Source organism: Taudactylus pleione, unplaced genomic scaffold (assembly GCF_031769625.1).
Source record: "Taudactylus pleione unplaced genomic scaffold, aTauple2 ptg000934l, whole genome shotgun sequence".
In the NCBI taxonomy this organism is placed as follows: domain Eukaryota; kingdom Metazoa; phylum Chordata; class Amphibia; order Anura; family Myobatrachidae; genus Taudactylus; species Taudactylus pleione.
In genome coordinates this window covers 1,631,417-1,655,874 of record NW_028285335.1, presented here as the reverse complement: position 1 = coordinate 1,655,874, position 24,458 = coordinate 1,631,417, and the positions used below count along the sequence as shown (strand labels likewise).

The window sequence follows — 24,458 nt, the reverse complement described above, 5'->3', positions numbered from 1 at the left end:
AAATAGCAAATAAATGTATGTATTTATATGATATTAGAGGGGCCCCAAGACCGAAGCGTCCTTGTATAAATCACCAATAGCATTATTAATATATATAAATGCACATTATTCTGATTGTGAACAGAATAATAAAAAACACATATTGCACATATAAAGAGTAAAACATACAATCAATAATTTCAAGAGATATTAATTTCAGTATAATTGTGTGTAATACACATGGATATAATATGGGCCTGATTCAGAGTCGCACGCAATGCCGATGTTCACATAGTTGAGTGATTTTCTGCTATAAGGCGTGCAGGAAAATTCCTATAATCTTGTAGGGTGCATGTGATACATCGTGTGTACGCACATAGGCGCTGTGTGATTGAGACGCTCGCTATCAGAAATCTCATGGAAAAGTTCTGAGCATTCCTGGGAGGTGGCTATGAATGCGGGCAAAAATGATCCATCCCATGGACGTATTATGGGAGTGTCACTAAAGTGTTTTCATGCTCGTATGCTGCAGCATATATATATATATATATATATATATATGTATGTATATATATATATATATACTGTATACTGTGCGCGTGTGTGTATATAGATATATATATATATATTATTTTTTTTTATATTCAGTAATCAATAATATAACAGGTGGTGTATGCTTCATACAAGCAAAGGGGGAGGGAGATGTATGTTGTCGAAAGTAGGCGGTAGCTACGCCCTCTCCATGGTGCTATCCATACCCCATGTCACAGACCACACTACCTGTGCAGACCACAACTCCATAGTGGGATGCCGACGCTTACATTCCAGCACCAGCATCCCGACTGCTGGGATGCCGAAGGTAAGTAGCGGGGTGGGGGGGAGGGTTAGGTTTAGGGGTTAGGGTAAGGCACTATTGGTAGTTAGGGTTAGGCACTAAGTGGGGAGGATTAGGTTTAGGGGTTAGGGTAAGGCACTATTGGGGGGTTAGGGTTAGGCACTAGGGGGAGGGTTAGGTTTAGGGTGCGGGTAGGGGGAGGTTAGGTGCAGGCACTAGGGGGGAGGTTAGGGTTAGGCACCAAAGAGAGAGGGTTAGGGTAGGGAGAGGGGGAGGGTTAGTATACCGACAAACAAGTGTCGGTATGTTAACCCTGTCTTGATCCCAGCATCAGAATTCTGACGGACAGGATCCCGACTGTCGGTATTTCATACTGATCTCCCCCATAGCGTTGGCCCCCACATTACTAGTCTCACCCCCGCCGAGCTGATAACACCTTCTGCGGCAGCAGACAATAGGCCCTTCTTAAATGTCAGCTCCAGGCCCATGTAGACCTTAATCTGGTACTGTATATATATATATATATATATATATATATATATGTGTGTGTGTGTGTCAATCAATATGAATAACTCAACAACTTATGCACATGTGTGCAAGAAGGCATTATTACCAGTTATATAGTACTTTTTAAATGTACATGACTTAATGCTACACTACCACCTAGGAAAAATGGACCTCCGCTGGCTGCACCACCATTGCCTGCAACATGCAACTTTTTACCTGAGGCCCCGTCGTGAGGAGGATAGGAATGGAAGGGGGATATTTGTTATCAGGGGACCGATCGCATTCCACAGTCTTATCAATTGCAGTTTGCTATCGGTCCTCTCATACATCTCTCCCATACCATCCAGGGCTGTGAGAGAAATGCAGAGGCGCAGAGCAGCCCTGGGGTTCTGGCCAGTGGGAGGGGGCCACATATTGGGGTCGATTCCATCAAAGGCGTGATCATCTTGATGCGAATAAGTGCAGCTGTATGCTGCCCTTGCCGTAGCTCAGAACTCGTAGATTTTTGTCCGCCGTCCAATAGGGAAAAAAAAAGCAGCTCCCATCTATAAATCCTTTTTTTTTTTTTTTTTCACTCTATATCTCCTCTTTCTGAATGGAACTTGCCAGCTGGAGGGTCTGCTTGACAACCTGACTCCCTACTTTCAGATCCCACTACAGGCCCGCTTCCTGTATTCCTAGCTCTCCTGCTGTGTGGGCTGATGAAGGCCAGCCCAGGTACTGAATAAAATGCTCCCGGGCGAGGGAAGTTCCAGGGCAACCCTGGGATTGTCTGCATTTCTCTTGTGTTTTTTTTTTTTTATGCTTACCACATAGTGCTCAGTAGACTATGTGGTAAAGCAACAAAATAATGATGGAGGAGCTAGTGTGACAGTTCCGCTCTAATTGCGCCCCTGGCTGTTGATGTTATCACTGAAAGTGATTCATAGACACACTGTCGAAAAATTGTATGAGGTAAAAGAGTTTTTTGTGGTGTTCAATTCCTGCCAGGTACAGGCGTCAGGTGTTATCACCTCACTGATAATCTGGCATGCTACAGACACGTGTCTTGTGGGATAACCGGAAGCCAGGCTGGGCTCACGCCGTAACATGTCTCTGCATACTTGGGGAATATCCTTTTTTTTTTTTTATTATTATTTTTCTGCCTGATTACAATAACATTTATCAGAAGCTTCTCAGTTGATTTCAAACAGATCTGGGCCATTGACCGGCATTCTAACATGTGTAGCTCTTTTTATGTTTTTGTTTGTTTTTTAAATAGTTATTTAAAGGTATTCTGCTGTTCAGTTATAATGATTTAGTCATGAGTTTTTGTATTTTCTTTCTTGTGTGCCAGCATATTGCTTCATTATTAATGCATACTGTGTTCCCTACATAGAAAGCACTACATTACGCACTTTCTTGCAGGCACATGTTCTAATATCGACTATATCAGTGGTTCTCAAACTCGGTCCTCAGGACCCCCACACAGTTCACGTTTTGCAGGTCACCCAGCAGGTACACAGGTGTAATCATTACTCAATGACACATTTTAAACAGTCCACAGGTGGAGCTAATTATTTCACTTGATTCAGTGTGGAGACATGGAAAACATGCACTGTTTGGGGGTCCTGAGGAACGAGTTTGAGAACCTGTGGACTATATCAATGGAGAGATCGGTGTCGCTATGCATTGGTGATGTCATATGTAAGGTATATCGGTGTTGCAATGCAGGCTGTAAACTGGGACTACGCAACCTGGCGTTTTTTCTGCTGACTCCACTCTGACACCCTTAAGCTGGCCACACACTAGACCAACTTACATCCATCCAGCCAACTTGTTGAATGATTAACGCATCACCCCTGTGCATACCCTCACCAACATGTATATGTCTTTCTTTACACCAGGGGTGGGGAACCTTTTTTCTGCGAGGGCCATTTTGATATATAGAACATTATTTGCGGGCCCTGTACAGACCACGCCCCCTCCGTGAGATGTCATGCGGGGGGGCGGGGGCACAATTGCCGATGATTACAGCAATGGCCGCAGCATCCTAAGGATTCTCAAGATAGCTGTAAGGGCAGCAGTGTGACCGTCTTAAGGTTTCCTAAAGACGCTCCAGGCTGCACTGCTGCATAGATTCTGGCTGCAGGGTGCCATTCTAGGCACCCTGCTAGCCAGATAAGGCTAGCAGAAAAAGCTCAGCAGGCCATATATGGCCCCCGGGTCTGAGGTTCCCCATCCCTGCTTTACACCTTTGACTGCTGTCTGTAAATGAACAGGGATGGTGCGATGAGCAGCAGGCAGTCGCTACCTTGGTCAACCATTGGCCTTGCAGCCAGTTTATTATTCTTAATACTATTATTTATTATTATTTTTATCCTTTATATGGTGCCACAAGGAATCCGTAGTACCGTACAAAGTACAGAAACAGTATGAACAAAACAAGAAAGAAATGACTTAAGCTGGGCATGCACTATACAATTATCTGTCCAATCTGGCTGGTTGGAATGAAAACCTGGTAATGTATGGGAGCCAATGACAATCGGCCATTTGCTCACAAACACTGGAAAATAGTCAAAAATGGTTGTTCAGACCAAATTGGTTAAAACACACAAATTTTAACCCAATTTGAACAATTTTTTTTTACCTTTTTTCAGTGTTTCAAACCATATGATCGACCGTCATTAGCTCCCATACATTACCAGGTTTTCATTCCAACCAGCCAGGTTGGACAGATATCTGACAGATAATTGTATAGTGGATGGCCAGCTTTACAGTATAGAACATTTGCAGAACATGGACACGGTTTACAAACATTGCTGCATTAGCAGTCATAGTATCCGAATAAGCAACGGGGCGGCAGAACCCAAGGGTTAGGGGTTGTTGTTAGCAGTGGGGAGGAGATGGTGGCATAAGTGAGGGAAGGAAAAGAACACGAGGGAAAAGGGCCCTGCTCGTGAGAGCTTACAATCTAAAGGTGAATGGGAGGAATAACACAGAGGGGAGAGACAATGAGCCAGGAGCTTGGAGCAGTGGGTTAGGATGGGAGCTGGAAGGCTTTTGATAAAGAAGTGGGTCTTGAGAGCCCCTTTCAAGTTTTGTGGAGAGGGTCAGTGGTAGGGAGCAGCACAGGCTATATCTTGGGAGGCGGGAGTGGGAGGAAGTGATTAGTTGGGAGGAGAGGCAGCATGCATTTGTGGAACGAAGTGGATTTGTTAGCAATAAGATCCTAGCTGACATTAGCGAGGAGTGGGGAGGACGAAAGCCAGACTGACATGGGTCAAGCAGGGAGTGGGAGTAATGTGCGATGACGATGGAGCTGTGCTGGTCTGGAACACAGAGTTGATGAATTAATATACTCAGTGGGGAACAATGTTTAGTCATATACTGTAGGTGGTATAAACAGCCATGTTAAGGGTATAATCAATGCAGACATTGCTTCTATTGATTTTATGTCTGCTTGCATTTCTATGTATTGCATGTTTTCTTTCATATTTACGCATACTTGTATTTTTTTCTTTAAAATTTGGGTCTGTATGTGGTACTGCTGCAGCGTCTGCAAGCAGGCATGCTTGCGTGTCTGTAGTCCTGTCTACGTATGTGGGGGTTTATTTCTGTGCTTTTCCGTCTATATACTTATTTGTACATGTATTTACATCATTTTATTATCTAGGCTAAACTTTAGAAAGCACGTGAGCTAGTGCGATAAATAATGTGCCATAAATAAATAAATATATAGAAACTAGGTTTATACCTGAAATTGCAGCCACTAGGTGGAGCACTTCCTGTATGGAGAATTTCCTTAACGGCACTTCAATTAATGTGCAGGAATGAATCATTTTCCCTGTAATAAACAACTACAACTAATGACTTTAGCTTCCAAAGTAACATATGCTAATGGCAATTATGACTTTAAAAGTGTGTCGTTTATAAGGGAAAAAGAAATTCCAAGAAGAATTAATAATGAAAAATACTATTGACAAGCAATTATGTTTTGTACTATATTTGTATGTTGCTCTCCAGTTAGCACATTCTCTCTGTGAAATTTATACCCCATGCGTTCACTGGTTACTCCTTCTACCCTTGCCATGTATTTATACTAATATTATAAGAACTTTGTGTCTGTCTGTTCATTCCAAGTTGGCGCAAAAACTACTGAACCGGTTTTCAGGAAAAGCTCCATCATTCTGTAGTGGAGACTCCTAGAAATAACCTGCACTTTGCTTCATTTCCATCCGTCGAGTTAAAGCTGAACAATAACAAAACAAAATGTATTGACATCACAAATGCAAGAGATAGGTGCGACACCATGGGCCTGGCTGGTAATGGGTGGGGGGGAGAGGTGCTTTGGGCCTGCGGTCACTTGAATAGGATAGGCTACATAGTAGTCTGTGCACAGGACACACAGTGACATAGGTGTGAGTGGTGGGTGAATAGGAGAGGTTACATAGTAGTCTGTGCACAGGGCACACAGTGACATTGGTGTGAGTGGTGGGTGAATAGGAGAGGTTACATAGCAGTCTGTGCACAGGGCACACAGTGATGTGTGAGTGGTGGGTGAATAGGATAGGCTACATAGCAGTCTGTGCACAGGGCACACAGTGACATAGATGTGAGAGGTGGGTGAATAGGATAGGCTACATAGCAGTCTGTGCACAGGGCACACAGTGACATTGGTGTGAGAGGTAGGTGAATAGGATGGTTACATAGCAGTCTATGCATAGGGCACACAGTGACATTGGTGTGAGTGGTGGGCGAATAGGAGAGGTTACATAGCAGTCTGTGCACAGGGCACACAGTGACATTGGTGTGAGTGGTGGGTGAATAGGAGAGGTTACATAGCAGTCTGTGCACAGGGCACACAGTGACATTGGTGTGAGTGGTGGGTAAATAGGATAGTGTACATAGCAGTCTGTGCACAGGGCACACAGTGACATTGATGTGAGTGGTGGGTGAATAGGATAGGTTACATAGCAGTCTGTGCACAGGGCACACAGTGACATTGGTGTGAGTGGAGGGTGAATAGGACAGGCTACATAGCAGTCTGTGCACAGGGCACACAGTGACATTGATGTGAGTGGTGGGTGAATAGGAGAGGTTACATAGCAGTCTGTGCACAGAGCACACAGTGACATAGGTGTGAGTGGTGGGTGAATAGGAGAGGTTACATAGCAGTCTGTGCACAGGGCACACAGTGACATTGGTGTGAGTGGTGGGTGAATAGGATAGGTTACATAGCAGTCTGTGCACAGGGCACACAGTGACATTGGTGTGAGTGGTGGGTGAATAGGATAGGCTACATAGCAGTCTGTGCACAGGGCACACAGTGACATTGATGTGAGTGGAGGGTGAATAGGACAGGCTACATAGCAGTCTGTGCACAGGGCACACAGTGACATTGATGTGAGTGGTGGGTGAATAGGAGAGGTTACATAGCAGTCTGTGCACAGAGCACACAGTGACATAGGTGTGAGTGGTGGGTGAATAGGAGAGGTTACATAGCAGTCTGTGCACAGGGCACACAGTGACATTGGTGTGAGTGGTGGGTGAATAGGATAGGTTACATAGCAGTCTGTGCACAGGGCACACAGTGACATTGGTGTGAGTGGTGGGTGAATAGGATAGGCTACATAGCAGTCTGTGCACAGGGCACACAGTGACATTGATGTGAGTGGAGGGTGAATAGGACAGGCTACATAGCAGTCTGTGCACAGGGCACACAGTGACATTGATGTGAGTGGTGGGTGAATAGGAGAGGTTACATAGCAGTCTGTGCACAGGGCACACAGTGACATAGGTGTGAGTGGAGGGTGAATAGGACAGGCTACATAGCACTCTGTGCACAGGTCACACAGTGACATTGGTGTGAGTGGTGGGTGAATAGGATAGGTTACATAGCAGTCTGTGCACAGGGCACACAGTGACATTGGTGTGAGTGGAGGGTGAATAGGATAGGTTACATAGCAGTCTGTGCACAGGGCACACAGTGACATTGGTGTGAGTGGTGGGTGAATAGGAGAGGTTACATAGCAGTATGTGCACAGGGCACACAGTGACATTGGTGTAGTGGTGGGTGAATAGGAGAGGTTACATAGCAGTCTGTGCACAGGGCACACAGTGACATTGGTGTGAGTGGTGGGTGAATAGGAGAGGTTACATAGCAGTCTGTGCACAGGGCACACAGTGACATTGGTGTGAGTGGTGGGTGAAGGCGCTGCTGCCACCAGTGTGTATAGCGCTGCTGGTCACGTGGGCGACTCCTGCCACAGGGCCCCTATGCAAAGCAATACAACTAAAACACCTCAAATAAAAAGAAATGTTGGCAGAAGTGATTTCATTGTGGTAGGCAAGAGCTAAGTTATATATACAGAATGTAGGTCTACATACAGGGGGAAATACGGATGACCTTAAAGAGGACCAATCTCTGACATAGTTTCCTGTGCACAGTGGCAGAACTTCTGGCATTGTTTGGGTCGCTGAGGTAAGGGGTCGACCACCCATCTCTGAGGCCCACCACAATCAAAGGAGTAGAGCTGAGCCCCCCTCTTCGCATTTCATGCTCTGACACATATGCAGTGAAGACCCAGAGAGGACCCTGTATGTTCATTTTAGAGTATGAGTGGGGGCTTAGTTGGGGGGCTCGGGAGGCTAGAGGGGCATTGTCTTGCCCTTGCCCAAATTTTCCTTTGGGAACTGGTGATGCACTGTTCTACCCCTGCTTGTGCTCTATGGCCCTAATTCAGAGCCGGATGCTCTGACAGAGCGCTCGCTCTGAATTGGGGCGTTTTTTTTTTTTTTTTATGGAGCGGCCATCGGGCTTGCGACAAGACCCTTGTGGTAGGGTCTCATGGCCGCAAGCCCCAGAGAGCTTTCGGCTCAAACAGAGCCGAAATCTCTCCCACTGACTTCACTCGTGATGTCAGTGGGGCCGCCCCCAGACGGTAGGCGTTCTCGTGGGAACGCCTCCGTCTGGGCAGTCACCCCCCCGGCCCACCCACCAAAGGGGACGTGCTGTCATTCAACATCGACAGCATGCCCCCTTTGGTGCGAGACCCGGAGCGACGGATTGCCCGTCGCTATCCGGGTCTCGCGCATGCGCACGACTGAGCCGGCTCAATCGTGCGCATTCGCTCTGGGCCACCATCGCTGAGCGCTCGCGACTGGGTCTGAATCAGGCCCTATGTACGTAATAGGATTCCCATTCCCGAATAGACCGCATTTGAATTGCTCTCTACCAATCCACCTTCTGTATGCCACCTAGTTCACCTGCTGTCAACTAGGTGGCATACAGGAGGCAAGCTTGAAATGGCTGCTGCCTACTGATTGGATGGCCACTTGTCTCAAAGGAGCATTGATCTCCTTCCTGTCTTATGGTTTATTTTATGTCTGAAAACTTTTTTTTTTTTTTTAATTATTATTATTTTCAGACCCAATGTAAATATGTACATTTGTCATAAATAGAGCTTGTATGAGTAGAATAGGGCGTGTCGCTTATCATCCCACTATTGACATTATGTAATCAAAGTACTTAAAGCAAATTACTATTCCTATTCTTTGCAAGACTCTGATAGGCGGAAAAAAGCACACCCGTCTTATTAAATGTATCTTATTAATTAACCGTACAAGATCCAGTAATTTACTAGGTATAGTTAGTGGTGACATCTTACATAAGCACAATGCTAACGGGCCAGTCAATTTATTTAAACAATTTCCCTTAACATGGAGCAAGTACCTGAAAGTTCCGCAACATATTTAATTTCCTCCTAATCTCGCATACTATAACATTTGTGCCTGAGCGCTCGTTCACATACACGCAGTGAGGAACTGGGTAAAGAGACGTGAGCATGAACGCGCTCTACTGGTGGCGCATGTTACTGCATGAAATGTGGATTGTGCCGCGTTGTAAAAAACCCCAGATATGTTAATGACACTCAGGGCCTGATTCACAACGGAACACAACTGTGAAAGCAAAAGCGATGACGCACGCAGTCTCACTGCGATAGTATGTTCATTGCGATCACTATGCCACCGCTGCACTACATAAGGACGCCCACTATACCTTACACACATCCGTAATGTTTAGCAAGACTGCGAATCCATCAGTAACATGGAGGACCATCGCAGCCTCACACACACTTGCACAAGCCCTGACCTTACTCACAGATTGCTAACCTCAGGGCACACTATCAGGCCTCCGGCTGCGCAGGCCATCGCAGTGGATAATTTATGCACGCCCCTGCAACGGCGTTCAAACACACTGGCACGCCTGCGTTTCGTCAACCCCCGTCACCACCCACAAACGGCACTTTTGTAAATCACTCTGTGGTGGGTCTGTGTAGTCACTGCGATCACAGTCCTGATCGCAGTGGCTGGTTGGCGCACACGCAGCGTGGTGCATGCGTAGAACGCAACAATCACCCTATTTGCGTGCGTATTAGCAACTGTGGGCCTGATTCAGACCCGCGTAGCGCTCACAAGAGGGTCGATGCTGGGGTACTGCGCACGCGCGGCGCGCACTGCGTGCATGTGCAAGCCCTGGAGCGAGAGAGAAATTCTCTCGCTCCGGGACTCACTACAAAAGGGGCGGCTGTCGATGTTGATCGACAGCTTGCCCCGTTTTGTAGGCGGGGAGGGGGGGTGGCTACATGCCTGCCGTTTGTAGGAGGCACCACTGACATCACCAGTGATGTCAATGGAGAGCTTTCTGCTCTGTTAGAGCAATAAGCTCTCTGGGGCTTGCGATGGATGAGACCCTACCACAAGGGTCTCGTCGCATGCCCCGATGGTCACGACCATCACCAGGCCGCTCACAAAAGCTGTGGGTGGTCACCCACAGCTTAGCGAGCGGCCATGAGGCCGCAACAAAATAAAAAATAAAAAAACCGCCCTGATTCCGAGTGAGCGCTCTTAGAGAGCGTCCGGCTCTGAATCAGGCCCTGTGTTCCTTGCTGAATCAGACCCTTAGTGTTAAGTACGTTTGATCTTGTCATGTTGCAGGACGGACGGAGCATTTTCCCTCTATATCCCTGTTCATAATGAATGTATCCTAAGGAAATTGCTATGGCCTAAAGATCGGTGGCTATGGACACACATTTACCACTCCAGTGCTTCAGAGTTCCGTCCTCACCCAGTTAAAGGTGCTTTTCCATCCAAAACTGGTGGTATACCCTAAATCAGGTTCCCAAACTCCTTTTCCCAAAGTCCAGGTCTTAAGGATATCCATGCTTGAGCGCAGGTGACTTAATTAGTACCTCATTCAGGGGTCTATTTACTAAACAGTGTTAGGAGACAGAGTGAAAAGTTATAAGGTGCCAGCCAATCAGCTCCTAATTGTCATTTTTCAAACACAGCCTGTGAGATGACAGTTAGGACCTGATTGGCTGGCACCTTATCACTTTTCACTTTGTCGCCTAACACTGCTTAGTAAATAGACCCCTCAATTTTAATTTAACCACCTGGCCTCCAGCATGGCTATCCTTTAAAACCTGGAGTGCAGTGGCGGAGTTTGGGAACGTCTGCCCCTAATTAAGCTTGGACTCAGAATATTAGCTGTCCCAATGGGCAACAGTATTCACCTGGTCTGCTAGTTCCCCCAAAATTACCTAGTTAGCCAGTGTGTGCCCCCCACCCCCTGATGTCTGCTGCACTGTCCGTGCTCCTAGTAGTGTTTTATACAGGAAGCGTGTTGTCAGCCATATATGTACTACTATCCTGTGCCAGATGTTGGAAGACCTTGGTCTAATGAATGTCGGACTCCAGATAACTGATCTCTAGGGATCGGGCTTAGCTGTATTCAATTTTCATGTGAAGTTGAAACGGTCATTACATTATAGAATTAACTGTAAACAACTAAGGGGCTGATGTACTAAGCCTTGGAGAGTGATAAAGGGTGGTATGTACTAAATGGAAAATGCAGTTTTCAGGGGTTTTTTCCACATACCCCATATGTACGATGCATTCCGGTGCTTCGTCCCGGTGCTGGGTAATGGCATCTTCAGATGACATTACCCAATAGAAGCCTATGGGCTTCTTTCCTGGACGCTCTCACTGAGAGGGATCCCTCCCATCACCCCCGCGGCCTTCTGCGCAGAAGGACGCCAGAGGGACTTCTGGGTATTAAACCCGGAAGCCCCTCTGTCCAGGGGCATCGCAAAGGAGAGCTTTTATCAGGAGAGCTGTTCTTTGCCATGTACACCGCTTTTCTAGGTATATACCGTGATATGTACCCTAAGAGAGGCGGGATGTACCACATCGCCGATGCTTAGTACATCCCGCCCAAAGTACCAACCAATCAGCTCCTGACTGTCATTTTTCAAACACAGCCTGTAACATGGCAGTCAGAAGCTGATTGGCTGCTACTCTATCCACTTTATCACACTCCATCTCCACCTAAATAATGACGCTGGCATGTTACGTATGGATACCATATTTGAGAAGGCCAAAAAGTGTACACTGTTTTTTTTTTTCTTGTGTTTCATACACGCTTCTCCTCTGTTACTGTCAGGAAAGGGGAATGCCGGAACGGGAAGCTCTCATACTGCAAGTGTTATAATAAAGAAGATAGGGAGTGACTTGAATTGGTAACCAATCAATGCGGACGTCCTCCTTCTGGTGCAACGTGAGTGGACTTTTAATGTTGTGGGAATGTTAAGACTGTTGAAGAAACCTTTTTCAGGGTTGCAGAGTATTTCAGGACAACCCTAGATTACTTAACACCGCTTGCGACTGTAAAAGCAAAATATCCCAAACCCCAGCTGACTTATTAGCAGGCGTTGCAGAGCTCCTACTGAAAGGTCCAGGCTTTAGAAGACATTTCTCTGGGTGACTGTTAAGTCCTATATTTAGCAATTTGTTAGAAGATGGAAATATTACAGCCTGGCGTTTTCTTCTTGACTTTTTTTTTTTCTTTTCGTTAGGGGATGTTGGATAAATCTGGCCAGCCATCCGACTACAGTAATAATGTAATTATTATCCAGTCACAGCTTTTTCACAGACGCAAAGGGAGTTGATTTTAGGTAAATGATGCAATTTATTCCTTCCTCTTTTCCAGCTCTGCTGTAACACACTGTGGCTGCCAGATACGAATATATAGCCTATATACATACAGTATACACAAGTGTATGTGTGTGCGCAAATAGGGATGGCTGCACTTTGACAATAAAATAACAGGAGACCGTGGCTTGAATAACCAACGTGTCAAATACCTCAGTCAGTGCAGTCACATGGCACCAGGTCCCGAGGTCCTGGCGTCTCTTTCCTGTGTGTGTGTGTGTGTGTGTGTGTGTGTGTGTGTGTATACAGATGTGTCCACATGCATCTTCCTTGCGCGTTAACCAGCTCTTGTAGTCGCGTCATGCTATGGCGTGACTCAGTAGCGCCGAGCGTCTTTTCGTTCGACTTTTTTACGTTCATGTGTCTTATTGGCAAAGCAATACGAATAGGATGCACAAGCAGCTATATTATATATCCCTAGTGTGTACATGTGGTGGCGAATATAGGCCCTCATTCAGACCCACTCGCGAGCGGCTGTGCGCTCGCAAGTGGGTCGATGGTCCACACTGCGCATGCGCACGACAGAGGGAGCTCCGCCGTGCGCATGCGCGAGACACGACGAGCGAAGGACTTTCCTTCGCTCGGAGTGTCTCATCAAAGGGGGCGTGCTGTCGATGTTGACTGACAGCACGCCCCCTTTGGTGGGCGTGTCGGGGGCGTGCCTGCCAGACGGAGGCGTTCCCAAGGGAACGCCTACCGTCTGAAGCCGGCCGCACTGACATCACTAGTGATGTCAGTGGGAGTGATTTTGGCTCAGATAGAGCCAAAATCACTCCTGGCCTTGCGGTTGAAAAACTCAACCGCAGGCTTTTACTCGCAGTTTCGATAGTCACGATGGTCAAGACCATCGCGACCATCATCCTGCACGCTCGTATAGCTGTGGGTGGTGACCCACAGCTATACGAGCGTCCAGGAGGACGCTCCATATTAATGGAGGTGGGCCCTGATTCAGAGCGAGCGCTCTGGTCAGAGCGTCCGGCTCTGAATCAGGGCCATAGAGTGTAAGCTCCACTGGGGCAGGGACCGATTTGCTGCAGCATGAGTGTGCTATGTAACTGTTAATCTATATTATTTAATATATACATGTAATAGAATATACACACACATATATATATCTGAGATGGTGCACAGATGGCACTAACTTGATTGTCGAGCATAAATTATACAAACCCCAGGTTAAATGATGCATGAAGCCAATTACTATTATTATTATGTTATTTTTTGTAAATCTATTACTGTTTTGTCAGGACCTTGCATTCCGACTACAAGTTAATGAGAATTTGAGAGTGAGAACTTTACAACGAGAACTTCCTCAGTGATTCTCATTTTCTCTCCAGCTGAAGTTTCTTTCCATGAAGTTTCCCCGTTAGGACGACCCTGTAATCAGTTAGAAATAGAATAATTCCCCCACTCCCAACCTCTTTATTTCACAAATGAGGCTGAAGTGCAAATCCTGCTGGAGTGTGTGTGTGTGTCCGCGCAAAGCTATTTTTAGTCGGGCGCTGCAGTCCGTTCACTTTTTTGGCCCTGGCTGTGTCTGTCTCTCCCCTGCTCGCGCTGTCCTCCACTCGCCGGCCACACTTTTGCACCGTTTCATCAGCTACAGATGTGGCACGCAGCCTTTCTCCGAGAAGTCATGACCTGTATCGTCTGCAAAATTTAACAGCCAACATCTGCTCCAGCTGCCGCTCTACGGCTGAAGACTGCAGCAGTGGAAACAATTCTGTTCTAATTTTAAGGAGCCTGATAAATAAGTGCAAAACATCCATTTCTTTTCTTCTTTTTTTTTTTCGTCCTACAAGTAATTTGACCTTGATGGACAGTTTGTCAGAGTAATTGCTGAAATAAAACCAGTGTTCATGTCTTGTGCTTGGAACCACATCACTAATCCTATTTTACTTTTGATTAGATACAGCAGTATGTTAAAGACACATTACATTTTTCGCAGTACTTACATTTATTCTCCATATAAAATTAGCATTATGTTAATGATAAGTCCATGAAAGATGATGTTTGTCCATGAAAGATGACGTTTTGCCTCTTTCTGAGACCCGATTTTGACGGAAAAAAATCTGAATACGGCGGGAAAATCCGAGCTAATTCGAGCCTGCAGTACCATCCTAGTTCTGGGCCTTCCACTGGATGGATTCAGATTAGGGATGTGCGCTGACCCCCGTGTTTTGGTTTTGGATTTGTATCTCCTTCGAGGTTTTGGTTTTGCAAACCCACCCTCAAGTGTTTTGGTTTTGGATCTGGATTTCAAAAAAAAATAAAAAATAGATAAAAAGTTTTAAAAACCGCTAAAATCATGTAATTTATGCAATCCAAAACCCAAAATTCTGATTTAAAATCCAAATTCCGAACCGCAAAAAGATCAGAACTGCGACTCTGATTTACCCGGATTCACGAAATTCGGGTGGATTCGGATTTCTGGAGAGCCGAAACGCACATCTCTAATTTGGATGATGGCACATAATAAAACTTTAATAACTTGAAGATTTAAACCCGTACAACGCTAGTTATTAATAAATAAGCAACCGTTTTTAATTCAGATACATTTTTGCCTCAGAAATGTGTCTTACAGCATCTCAAAACATTTAGGGCTTTTTTACAATATATAGGACAATACAGTAAAGTCTTTGTCCTGTTTGCTTTCAGCTTTGTCTGAATGCCTTTAAAACCTCTGACCGGCGACAGATACATGTTAACAATAAAATAAAAAGAGGATAATAATGTTATCGGCGCAGATCCTTTCCACTGACCAGATGACCAGATGAAGGGATGGATGTAATTGAAATCTGTGTTGTGTTACTGCCTTTCTGTTCTCATCCCATTTTGTCTCCATGTGGAAATAACCGCTGGATTGGCCGTGATCTTTATCTGTACCAAAGGACAGGAATTTATTGATAAAATTGTATTTACTTTGTGGTGAGAACAGGTGTATTCACTCTCCAACAGTAGAAAAAGCCTCAGTTAATACTCTGAGTCCTTTCATCATACACAAAAAGTGCCCTTTGAAATAACTGTAGGGACTTATCATAACTTCTAAAAATGAAAAGTGGAGGTTTTGTCAGATTCTAGCTGCCATTTACACATGATAATATAATCTGTTTGGTTACAATGGGCAATACATCTAAAGCATAGCCAGAACCTGATTGGTTTGTATGGGCACCTCCTATTTTTTTAATTTATTTTTTAATTATTTTTTTCAGAACTTTATGTAAAGCTACCACTATGATTCAACTATGCGCAGGATGGCTAGCGCCAGTGGCAAACGCTTGATTTCTAGAGGGGGGTTTCCAAATGCTTGATTTTAGAGCGAGTGTGGCCAGTCCATGAATAGGACACAATTAGCACTTATCCAGCTTTAATATGCATCATACAAAATGTATTGTGTGTCATAATTCCATCATATACAGGACCAGCGATCACAGTATGCCATCAAGTGCGGCAGTAGGGCCATCCTGTCTGAGCTGAATGTTTTTATATTAGATGTGGGCACCATTTCAGAGCATTGGAGCAAGTCCGGGAGTCTGGAGGAGCAGCAGAAGAACCTAGCTCTGCCCTGGACACATACGTACATATTGGTCTCGTAATGCACTGAATAGTGTATTATTATATGGTATCAATAATTAACCCTATTGATGGTCTATAGCAGTGCGCCCCTAACAGTACATGATTTTCAGATCTCCTAGTTGGTGCATAGGTGTATTTATTACTGGCTGACAAATGTTAAAAGAACCACAGGCGGTGCTGATTATTTCATTTGTGATACTGAGAAGAACATGCAGCATGAGTACAATTCTATATTGCTATTTCTATTGTGGTCATGGAGTAGGCTGGGGATGGAAGGGGTTTCCAGGCAACCAGAAACCCCCCTGCGTTTGGCTATGAGCGCGGTCTGTTTCCCCATGTAAAGTGCCCAGAGATTTTCAGTCAGAAACCCAGGAGCAGCCCCGAGACCGTAGTTGATGCTCATTTCTGCTCACACGCTAGCCTGCGTATTGTTTAGTATTTGGGGAACAAAAGACAAATAAAAAATAAAAAAAAATCTATTGCCCAAAATCTGATCTTTGTTAGGTCATTCAGGCAGCCCTCCCTCTCTGGTCTATGCTCGTAACTAGAAATGACCTGTACAGCTGTGCCCTGAAACACCTAGAGGTAGATTTACTAAAGGTCGATTTTGTATTTCAGGGTATAAATCATACATTTACTAACATGATTTTTAACATACGGTAATTGTTTTAAACAATGTCAAAAACCATGTGTTATTAAACGTTTGATTTAGGGGGTATATTTACTGAAAGTCGATTTTTTGTGTTTCAGGGTCTAAATTACACATTTACTTTAGAGATGATTATTTTTTAATTGTTTAAAAAAAAAAAAAAGGTGTCAAAAATCATCTGTAAATGTGTGATTTTTGTAAATATACCCTCTAGCGTGTATACACCATACGGTGTAAGGCGACTGGCGTGACTGTGCTCTTCAGAGAGCTGTAGCGCACAGTCTTTGACCTAAAATTTTGCATCTTATTCTCATCGCAGACGCAGCAAAACACCACTCGCCGTGTACTACAGACGCCAAGCTGCGACTTTAACCGCACAGGAATTCATTTTAAACGCGTACAAAGTCGCAGATGAAGCCCAACTTGACATGAGAAAAAGCCGCAGCTTATTTCATCTCTATGTGAATAAGACGCACATTCTGAGACGCTCGGTGCAGCCGTGTCGCCTGGGACCTAGCGTGCGACTGAAGCCACCGTGTATGAGGGCACATCTGTATTAGATACTACAGCATGTGCTTCACATGAAGGTGCCTGTGAGTGTAAATGGGGCCTTGCTTTTGGCACATTAATAAATATGGGTTCTCATTGTGTGTGGCTAGCTTCTTAGAGAGGCTTTCGCTATGGCTGAGCATGTGCCTTAAAATTTTCCTAATATGTCCACTAGGTGGCTCTGTACTAATGATGTGAGGGCGCTATTTTTTCTTTGGTTGAATGGTTGCTTTCTATAAAGCAAAGTACATTCTCTGTGCAGAATAATGTTTCCCATGTGTTTTATGGAATAATCTCCATTTTCTATAAATAAATGGTTAATATTATGCATATGGTATATATTTCCTCTCTTAAGTGTACACATTTTCCTAACTTAATGGGTTTAAATTTTATATATATATATATATATATATATATATATATATATATATATATATAATATATATATATATATAGTTCGGGTTAGTCCACACTCACGTCCTCATAGTTAAATTGCTGGGGTAGCTTACCGATAAGGAAGTCCATAAACCACCCATAAAGAACAAAAATATGCAAAAAATGGGGTGCACTCACCAGTCTTCCAATAAAATCCTTTATTTAAATGTTACATAGCAGCAGGTATCATAGTATGTCGACGTTTCGGTCCCAAGTGTGGACCTTTGTCAAGATGTATTACAAAGTACTGACAACCCATTTATACCTTCACAGTACACAGAAACACCACCCACTCTAATTACTAAACCCACCCCTAATTAACAAGTATAACATAGAAACAGACTATAAGCATAAAAACAATACCTGATCTGATGGGTACACACCTTATATATCACATATTAATCTAGCATAAGTATATCCAAGGCATATATACACTTTAGAGTCAATGACAATAACATGATGCCGCTGTAGAGCGTGGTTAAGCTGTCCAGCCGCGTGCGTTCCACCTAGGAAACACTTCCGGTCGGTGGAGCGCATATCCGGCTGAGGTGTAGTCATAGAAACACAGCATACAAAATAATGCAGGAAGTCACCTGACCACCGCGGCATGTTACATCCACACAACATTAAAGTATAGGGGATGACAATGTGCGTTCCACCAAAGGAAAACTTCCTATCGGTGAGGCACAATGCCGATCCCATTATCACCAAGGCAACGATATAAACAATCAAGATAGTGATCCATAGTGCTTTCAGGTATCAAACAACTGTGCAAACATCCTATATAGAAAAATATTACATAAACAACACATCAAAGTAAAACTTAATATCACAGGCTAAATATAGCACTATAGGCAAAAGTTGATAAATAACATGCCCTATTCATTATAAGCCACATAGAAAAAAGACCGCAAAAAATAATGAAAAAAATGAAAAAAATACAAAATGTTAATGAAAAATATTTAAAATAAAGAAAAACGTATATCCATTGAAAAATATATTAGCAACAATCCAAGGTGGTGCACCCCAAAGAGAACCAAATTTATTATAAAAAAATACCATAATGTATTGCCTCATTGAGGCCCCGAGGCCAAATGGTGTCCAGTTTGTTAATCCAAACGGCTTCTCTCTTTAAGAGCATTTTCGCTCGATCGCCTCCTCTTCGGGGTGGTGGCACCCAATCGATGATCATACATTTGAGCGATGCTAACAAATGATGGGCTTCAAGAAAGTGCCTGGCTACTGGTTTATCGGAATCCATATTCACTAATGCACTGCGAATAGAAGACCTGTGATTCGCCATGCGTTCTCGTAAAGGGCGAATAGTCTTCCCAACATACACCTTTGAGCATGGACAAGTCAAGATATATATCACATGGTCTGTAGTACATGTAACCCGATATTGAATCTTGATTCTTCGCCCTGTGTGGGGGTGATGGAATCCTTCCCCTACAGACATGCTCCTGCATGTGGTACAGTTGGCGCATCTGAAGCAACCGGTTTTTTGATATGATAACCATGTTGAGCTGTCCCTCATAGGATTCAAATATGTCCTTCAGATTGCGACCACGTCTGTAACTAATTAGCGGTCTATTTGGTAATTTATTACCCAAATTTGGGTCTGAAGAAACCAAGTGCCAGTGCTTGTTAATGGCTTTACGAATGTCCGTACCCGCTATGTCATAGGTAGTCGTGATGACAAAAGGATTCTGGGGCCTTTCTTCTTAGCAGTTTTTTTTATCACCAGTCAAAAAGATGTTTTGTGCCCTAGCTAGGCATTTATCAATGGTTGGTTTGTTGTAGCCTCTTTCCAGAAATCTTAGTTTCATATCTTCAACCTGAGATAGTGAATTCAATGAATCCGAATTATTACGGAACACTCTCAAAAATTGAGACACTGGTAAGCTCCGTTTTAGAGATTCTGGATGGTGGCTCTTGAAAAATAATAATGTGTTGCGATCTGTAGATTTTCTATATAGCTTATAACCATACCCAGAGCTGGTGGCATAAATGGTAATATCTAGAAAATCTATCTGTACCTTACTGTACTGCATTGTGAACCTAATAGGTGAATTAATTTGATTAAGAACCTGTATCATCTCAAGTAGAGCTTCTTCAGCTCCACACCAGATCAAAAATACATCGTCAATATATCCTCAGATCCTCAGGTCAATTCAAGACCACCTCTACCAAGGGCCAATACAAGGTCTCAAGTAGGCACGTTTCCTTTAAACGCAGAAGGCCCCACCCAACGGCGGGGCAAATTCAAAAGGAAAGAAAAAAGTGACCCAAGTAAAAACACAGAGGGGGCGGTAATTAATTTATCCCACCATATCCTAAGTAGTTCAGAGATGAGTCTCTTATCTAAAGGACTTTCTTTTGTCCCCACCACCAGATTCAATGACTTTAGATGGTCTATTGATAGATACAAATTGAATCGCAAACTTAGATTAAAAGAGAAGTTCAAAGATGACACGGGAGAACAAAATATGATTACTAAATTAAAGAAAAAAAGTACATTTGATCCACCATCTCAAAACCCCAGCATTAAAACTTTTAATAGATTGTTGGATCATACTGTGCGTGAATCTATCGAACAGCAAACTAGAGTTAGATACAATTTGACATCAGCAGAGAGAGCTTCTCTCAAAGCTTTGAAAAACAATACCTCTATCACCATTAGATCGGCTGATAAGGGTGGAGCAGTAGTGGTACTTGATACTAGAGATTATGATGCTGAAGCATTAAGACAACTAAGTGATAACAACACCTATCGAATACTACAGGGGGATCCTATGTTGGGCTTTAAGAGTAGATTGGATTCACTGTTATCTTTGGCTCTATCCAACTGTTGGATAGATAGTGACACTGTAGGTTTTTTGAAAACCGATTTTCCTATTTGTCCTATTCTATACCTACTTCCCAAAATCCATAAGACTTTGGATAAGCCGCCTGGGCGTCCCATAATCTCAGCCCGTAACTCACTATTTTCACCAGTTGCACAATATGTCGATATATTTTTACAGAAGGCGGTGGTTTGTATAGATAGTTACTTAAAGGATACTCAGGATCTGATCGATCAAATAAAGGTCCTACCTCCACTAAATAATGGTATTTTGGTAACCATGGATGTTTCATCCTTATATACTGTAATACCACACATAGGAGGCATCTCTACAGCCAGGGATGCTTTAACTAAAAGTCATGATGGTATGCCACCAGTTGAATTTCTGATGAGTCTTTTGGAACTATCACTAACGTGTAATTATTTTCGATACGGTGAGCGATACTATCTCCAAACGGCCGGTACGGCAATGGGTAGTAACATCGCTCCGGCATATGCCAATTTATATATGGACAGATATGAGAATACTCACATCCTGCCACCGTTTGGAGATAGTATCGCTTTTTACCGTCGATATATTGACGATGTATTTTTGATCTGGTGTGGAGCTGAAGAAGCTCTACTTGAGATGATACAGGTTCTTAATCAAATTAATTCACCTATTAGGTTCACAATGCAGTACAGTAAGGTACAGATAGATTTTCTAGATATTACCATTTATGCCACCAGCTCTGGGTATGGTTATAAGCTATATAGAAAATCTACAGATCGCAACACATTATTATTTTTCAAGAGCCACCATCCAGAATCTCTAAAACGGAGCTTACCAGTGTCTCAATTTTTGAGAGTGTTCCGTAATAATTCGGATTCATTGAATTCACTATCTCAGGTTGAAGATATGAAACTAAGATTTCTGGAAAGAGGCTACAACAAACCAACCATTGATAAATGCCTAGCTAGGGCACAAAACATCTTTTTGACTGGTGATAAAAAACTGCTAAGAAGAAAAGGCCCCAGAATCCTTTTGTCATCACGACTACCTATGACACAGCGGGTACGGACATTCGTAAAGCCATTAACAAGCACTGGCACTTGGTTTCTTCAGACCCGAATTTGGGTAATAAATTACCAAATAGACCGCTAATTAGTTACAGACGTGGTCGCAATCTGAAGGACATATTGATGCGTCCAGATTTGAATCCTATGAGGGACAGCTCAACATGGTTATCATATCAAAAAACCGGTTGCTTCAGATGCGCCAACTGTACCACATGCAGGAGCATGTCTGTAGGGGAAGGATTCCATCACCCCCACACAGGGCGAAGAATCAAGATTCAATATCGGGTTACATGTACTACAGACCATGTGATATATATCTTGACTTGTCCATGCTCAAAGGTGTATGTTGGGAAGACTATTCGCCCTTTACGAGAACGCATGGCGAATCACAGGTCTTCTATTCGCAGTGCATTAGTGAATATGGATTCCGATAAACCAGTAGCCAGGCACTTTCTTGAAGCCCATCATTTGTTAGCATCGCTCAAATGTATGATCATCGATTGGGTGCCACCACCCCGAAGAGGAGGCGATCGAGCGAAAATGCTCTTAAAGAGAGAAGCCGTTTGGATTAACAAACTGGACACCATTTGGCCTCGGGGCCTCAATGAGGCAATACATTATGGTATTTTTTTATAATAAATTTGGTTTTTTTTATAATAAATTTGGTTCTCTTTGGGGTGCACCACCTTGGATTGTTGCTAATATATTTTTCAATGGATATACGTTTTTCTTTATTTTAAATATTTTTCATTAACATTTTGTATTTTTTTCATTTTTTTCATTATTTTTTGCAGTCTTTTTTCTATGTGGCTTATAATGAATAGGGCATGTTATTTATCAACTTTTGCCTATAGTGCTATATTTAGCCTGTGATATTAAGTTTTACTTTGATGTGTTGTTTATGTAACATTTTTCTATATAGGATGTTTGCACAGTTGTTTGATACCTGAAAGCACTATGGATCACTATCTTGATTGTTTATATCGTTGCCTTGGTGATAATGGGATGGGCATTGTGTCTCACCGATAGGAAGTTTTCCTTTGGTGGAACGCACATTGTCATCCCCTATACTTTAATGTTGTGTGGATATAACATGCCGCGGTGGTCAGGTGACTTCCTGCATTATTTTGTATGCTGTGTTTCTATGACTACACCTCAGCCGGATATGCGCTCCACCGACCGGAAGTGTTTCCTAGGTGGAACGCACGCGGCTGGACAGCTTAACCACGCTCTACAGCGGCATCAGGTTATTGTCATTGACTCTAAAGTGTATATATGCCTTGGATATACTTATGCTAGATTAATATGTGATATATAAGGTGTGTACCCATCAGATCAGGTATTGTTTTTATGCTTATAGTCTGTTTCTATGTTATACTTGTTAATTAGGGGTGGGTTTAGTAATTAGAGTGGGTGGTGTTTCTGTGTACTGTGAAGGTATAAATGGGTTGTCAGTACTTTGTAATACATCTTGACAAAGGTCCACACTTGGGACCGAAACGTCGACATACTATGATACCTGCTGCTATGTAACATTTAAATAAAGGATTTTATTGGAAGACTGGTGAGTGCACCCCATTTTTTGCATATTTTTATATATATATATATATATATATATATATATTTATGCTTTGATTGCTCTCCATTTGTTATTTACTACTACTGCTCTACTCCATGTTTTTTACTTCAGCAAATGTGTATATACATCTATGTAGGGGCTTGACCAGCAAGAGACGGGTTTGAGTCAGTGCTAGGGGGTGTGGCCAGCATGGGGGCATGGCTGCACCCCATCTGGCTACCTCTGCAGAAGTTGTGCACCTGGGTACCGGTACAACCCCCTTACCACACTGCCCACCTTACTTTCCTCTCTCCGCTGATGCTCTCTGCCAATCCCAACACTGGATCCCTGTCTCCTGCAGAATCACGTAAAAATCATCACCCTGCCCTACAAAGCCCTCAGCCACCCCTCTCCCATCTACCTACATCTTCAACTGCTTCTCTACCTACACCCCTTCCTGCCCCCTCCGTTCTGCCAGCGACTGCTGCCTCACTACCACAGTGATTATCTCTTCCCACTGCTACCTAAAGGATTTTGCCCCTGCTGCTCCCAACTTGTGGAACACACTACCAGGTACTGGCCACTAGTCTCCAAGGCTTCTAGCGTGCCCTCAAAACTCGTCTTCATTCAAGCCTATCAGCCCTCCTAACGCCTCTCCCTTTGCTTCCATCTGTGCTCCCATTTAGTGCCACCCTGTTTCTGTCTGGCCCTTCCCTTGTACATGTCTGTCTCACTGTGTCTCCAGGCCATACTCCTGGCTGGAGTGCTACTGATCATTGATGCTCCCGGTATTATCAATAACTGAATCTGCCATTCTGTGTTATGTTTATACCCTCAGGGCCCCATTTAACAACGATCCTTAATACCATTGGCATATTTTATATCACAGTGATACAAACAAATATGCCACTGGTATTCATTGGTTTTATTTACCCCTCCAGCGAGGTCCAGCGGCGTCCCTCTCGTCGGCGGGGTCCTCCGCTCACCTTCTGGCAGCCTAACGCTGCTAGTGACGGGCTTCTGTGTAATGCGTATGGGTAACAGTCAGTCAACGCATGTGCATGGCACTGTAAACTGGCGGGCACCCGGCACTGCCTGGAAGGCTCCGCTGAAGCCGGAAGGGCTGCTGCCGGCAATGGGGACCGCATCGCTCTCGCCATCTAAAGATGGCGAGACCGATGCGGTGACAAACAGCTGTTACCACCCACAGCTTATGCGAGCGTCCATGATGATGGTCGCGATGGTCAAGACCATCGCGACCATCGGGCTTGCGACGAGTCCCTGCGGTAGGGTCTCGGTGACCGCAAGCCCTGGAGTGATTTTGGCTTTATCAGAGCCAAAATCACTCCCACTGACATCACTAGTGATGTCAGTGGGGCCAGCCCCAGACGGTAGGCGTTCCCATGGGAACGCCTCCGTCTGGCAGCCACGC

At 44.0% G+C, this 24,458-nt stretch overlaps 1 protein-coding gene across 3 annotated transcripts in view; it reads left to right on the top strand.

Annotated features, from left to right (window-relative positions):
- Positions 1-24,458, top strand: part of FOXP1 (forkhead box P1) — an 801,632-nt gene that overhangs the window by 30,595 nt on the left and 746,579 nt on the right. Inside the window, exon 3 of one of the 3 annotated variants that reach the window (XM_088459769.1) lies at positions 11,808-11,921. The exons of the other annotated variants lie outside the window; for them this stretch is intronic. The gene's annotated coding sequence lies outside the window, so the exon portion shown is untranslated. The remainder of the gene's footprint in view (positions 1-11,807; positions 11,922-24,458) is intronic. 3 annotated transcript variants of the gene reach the window in all.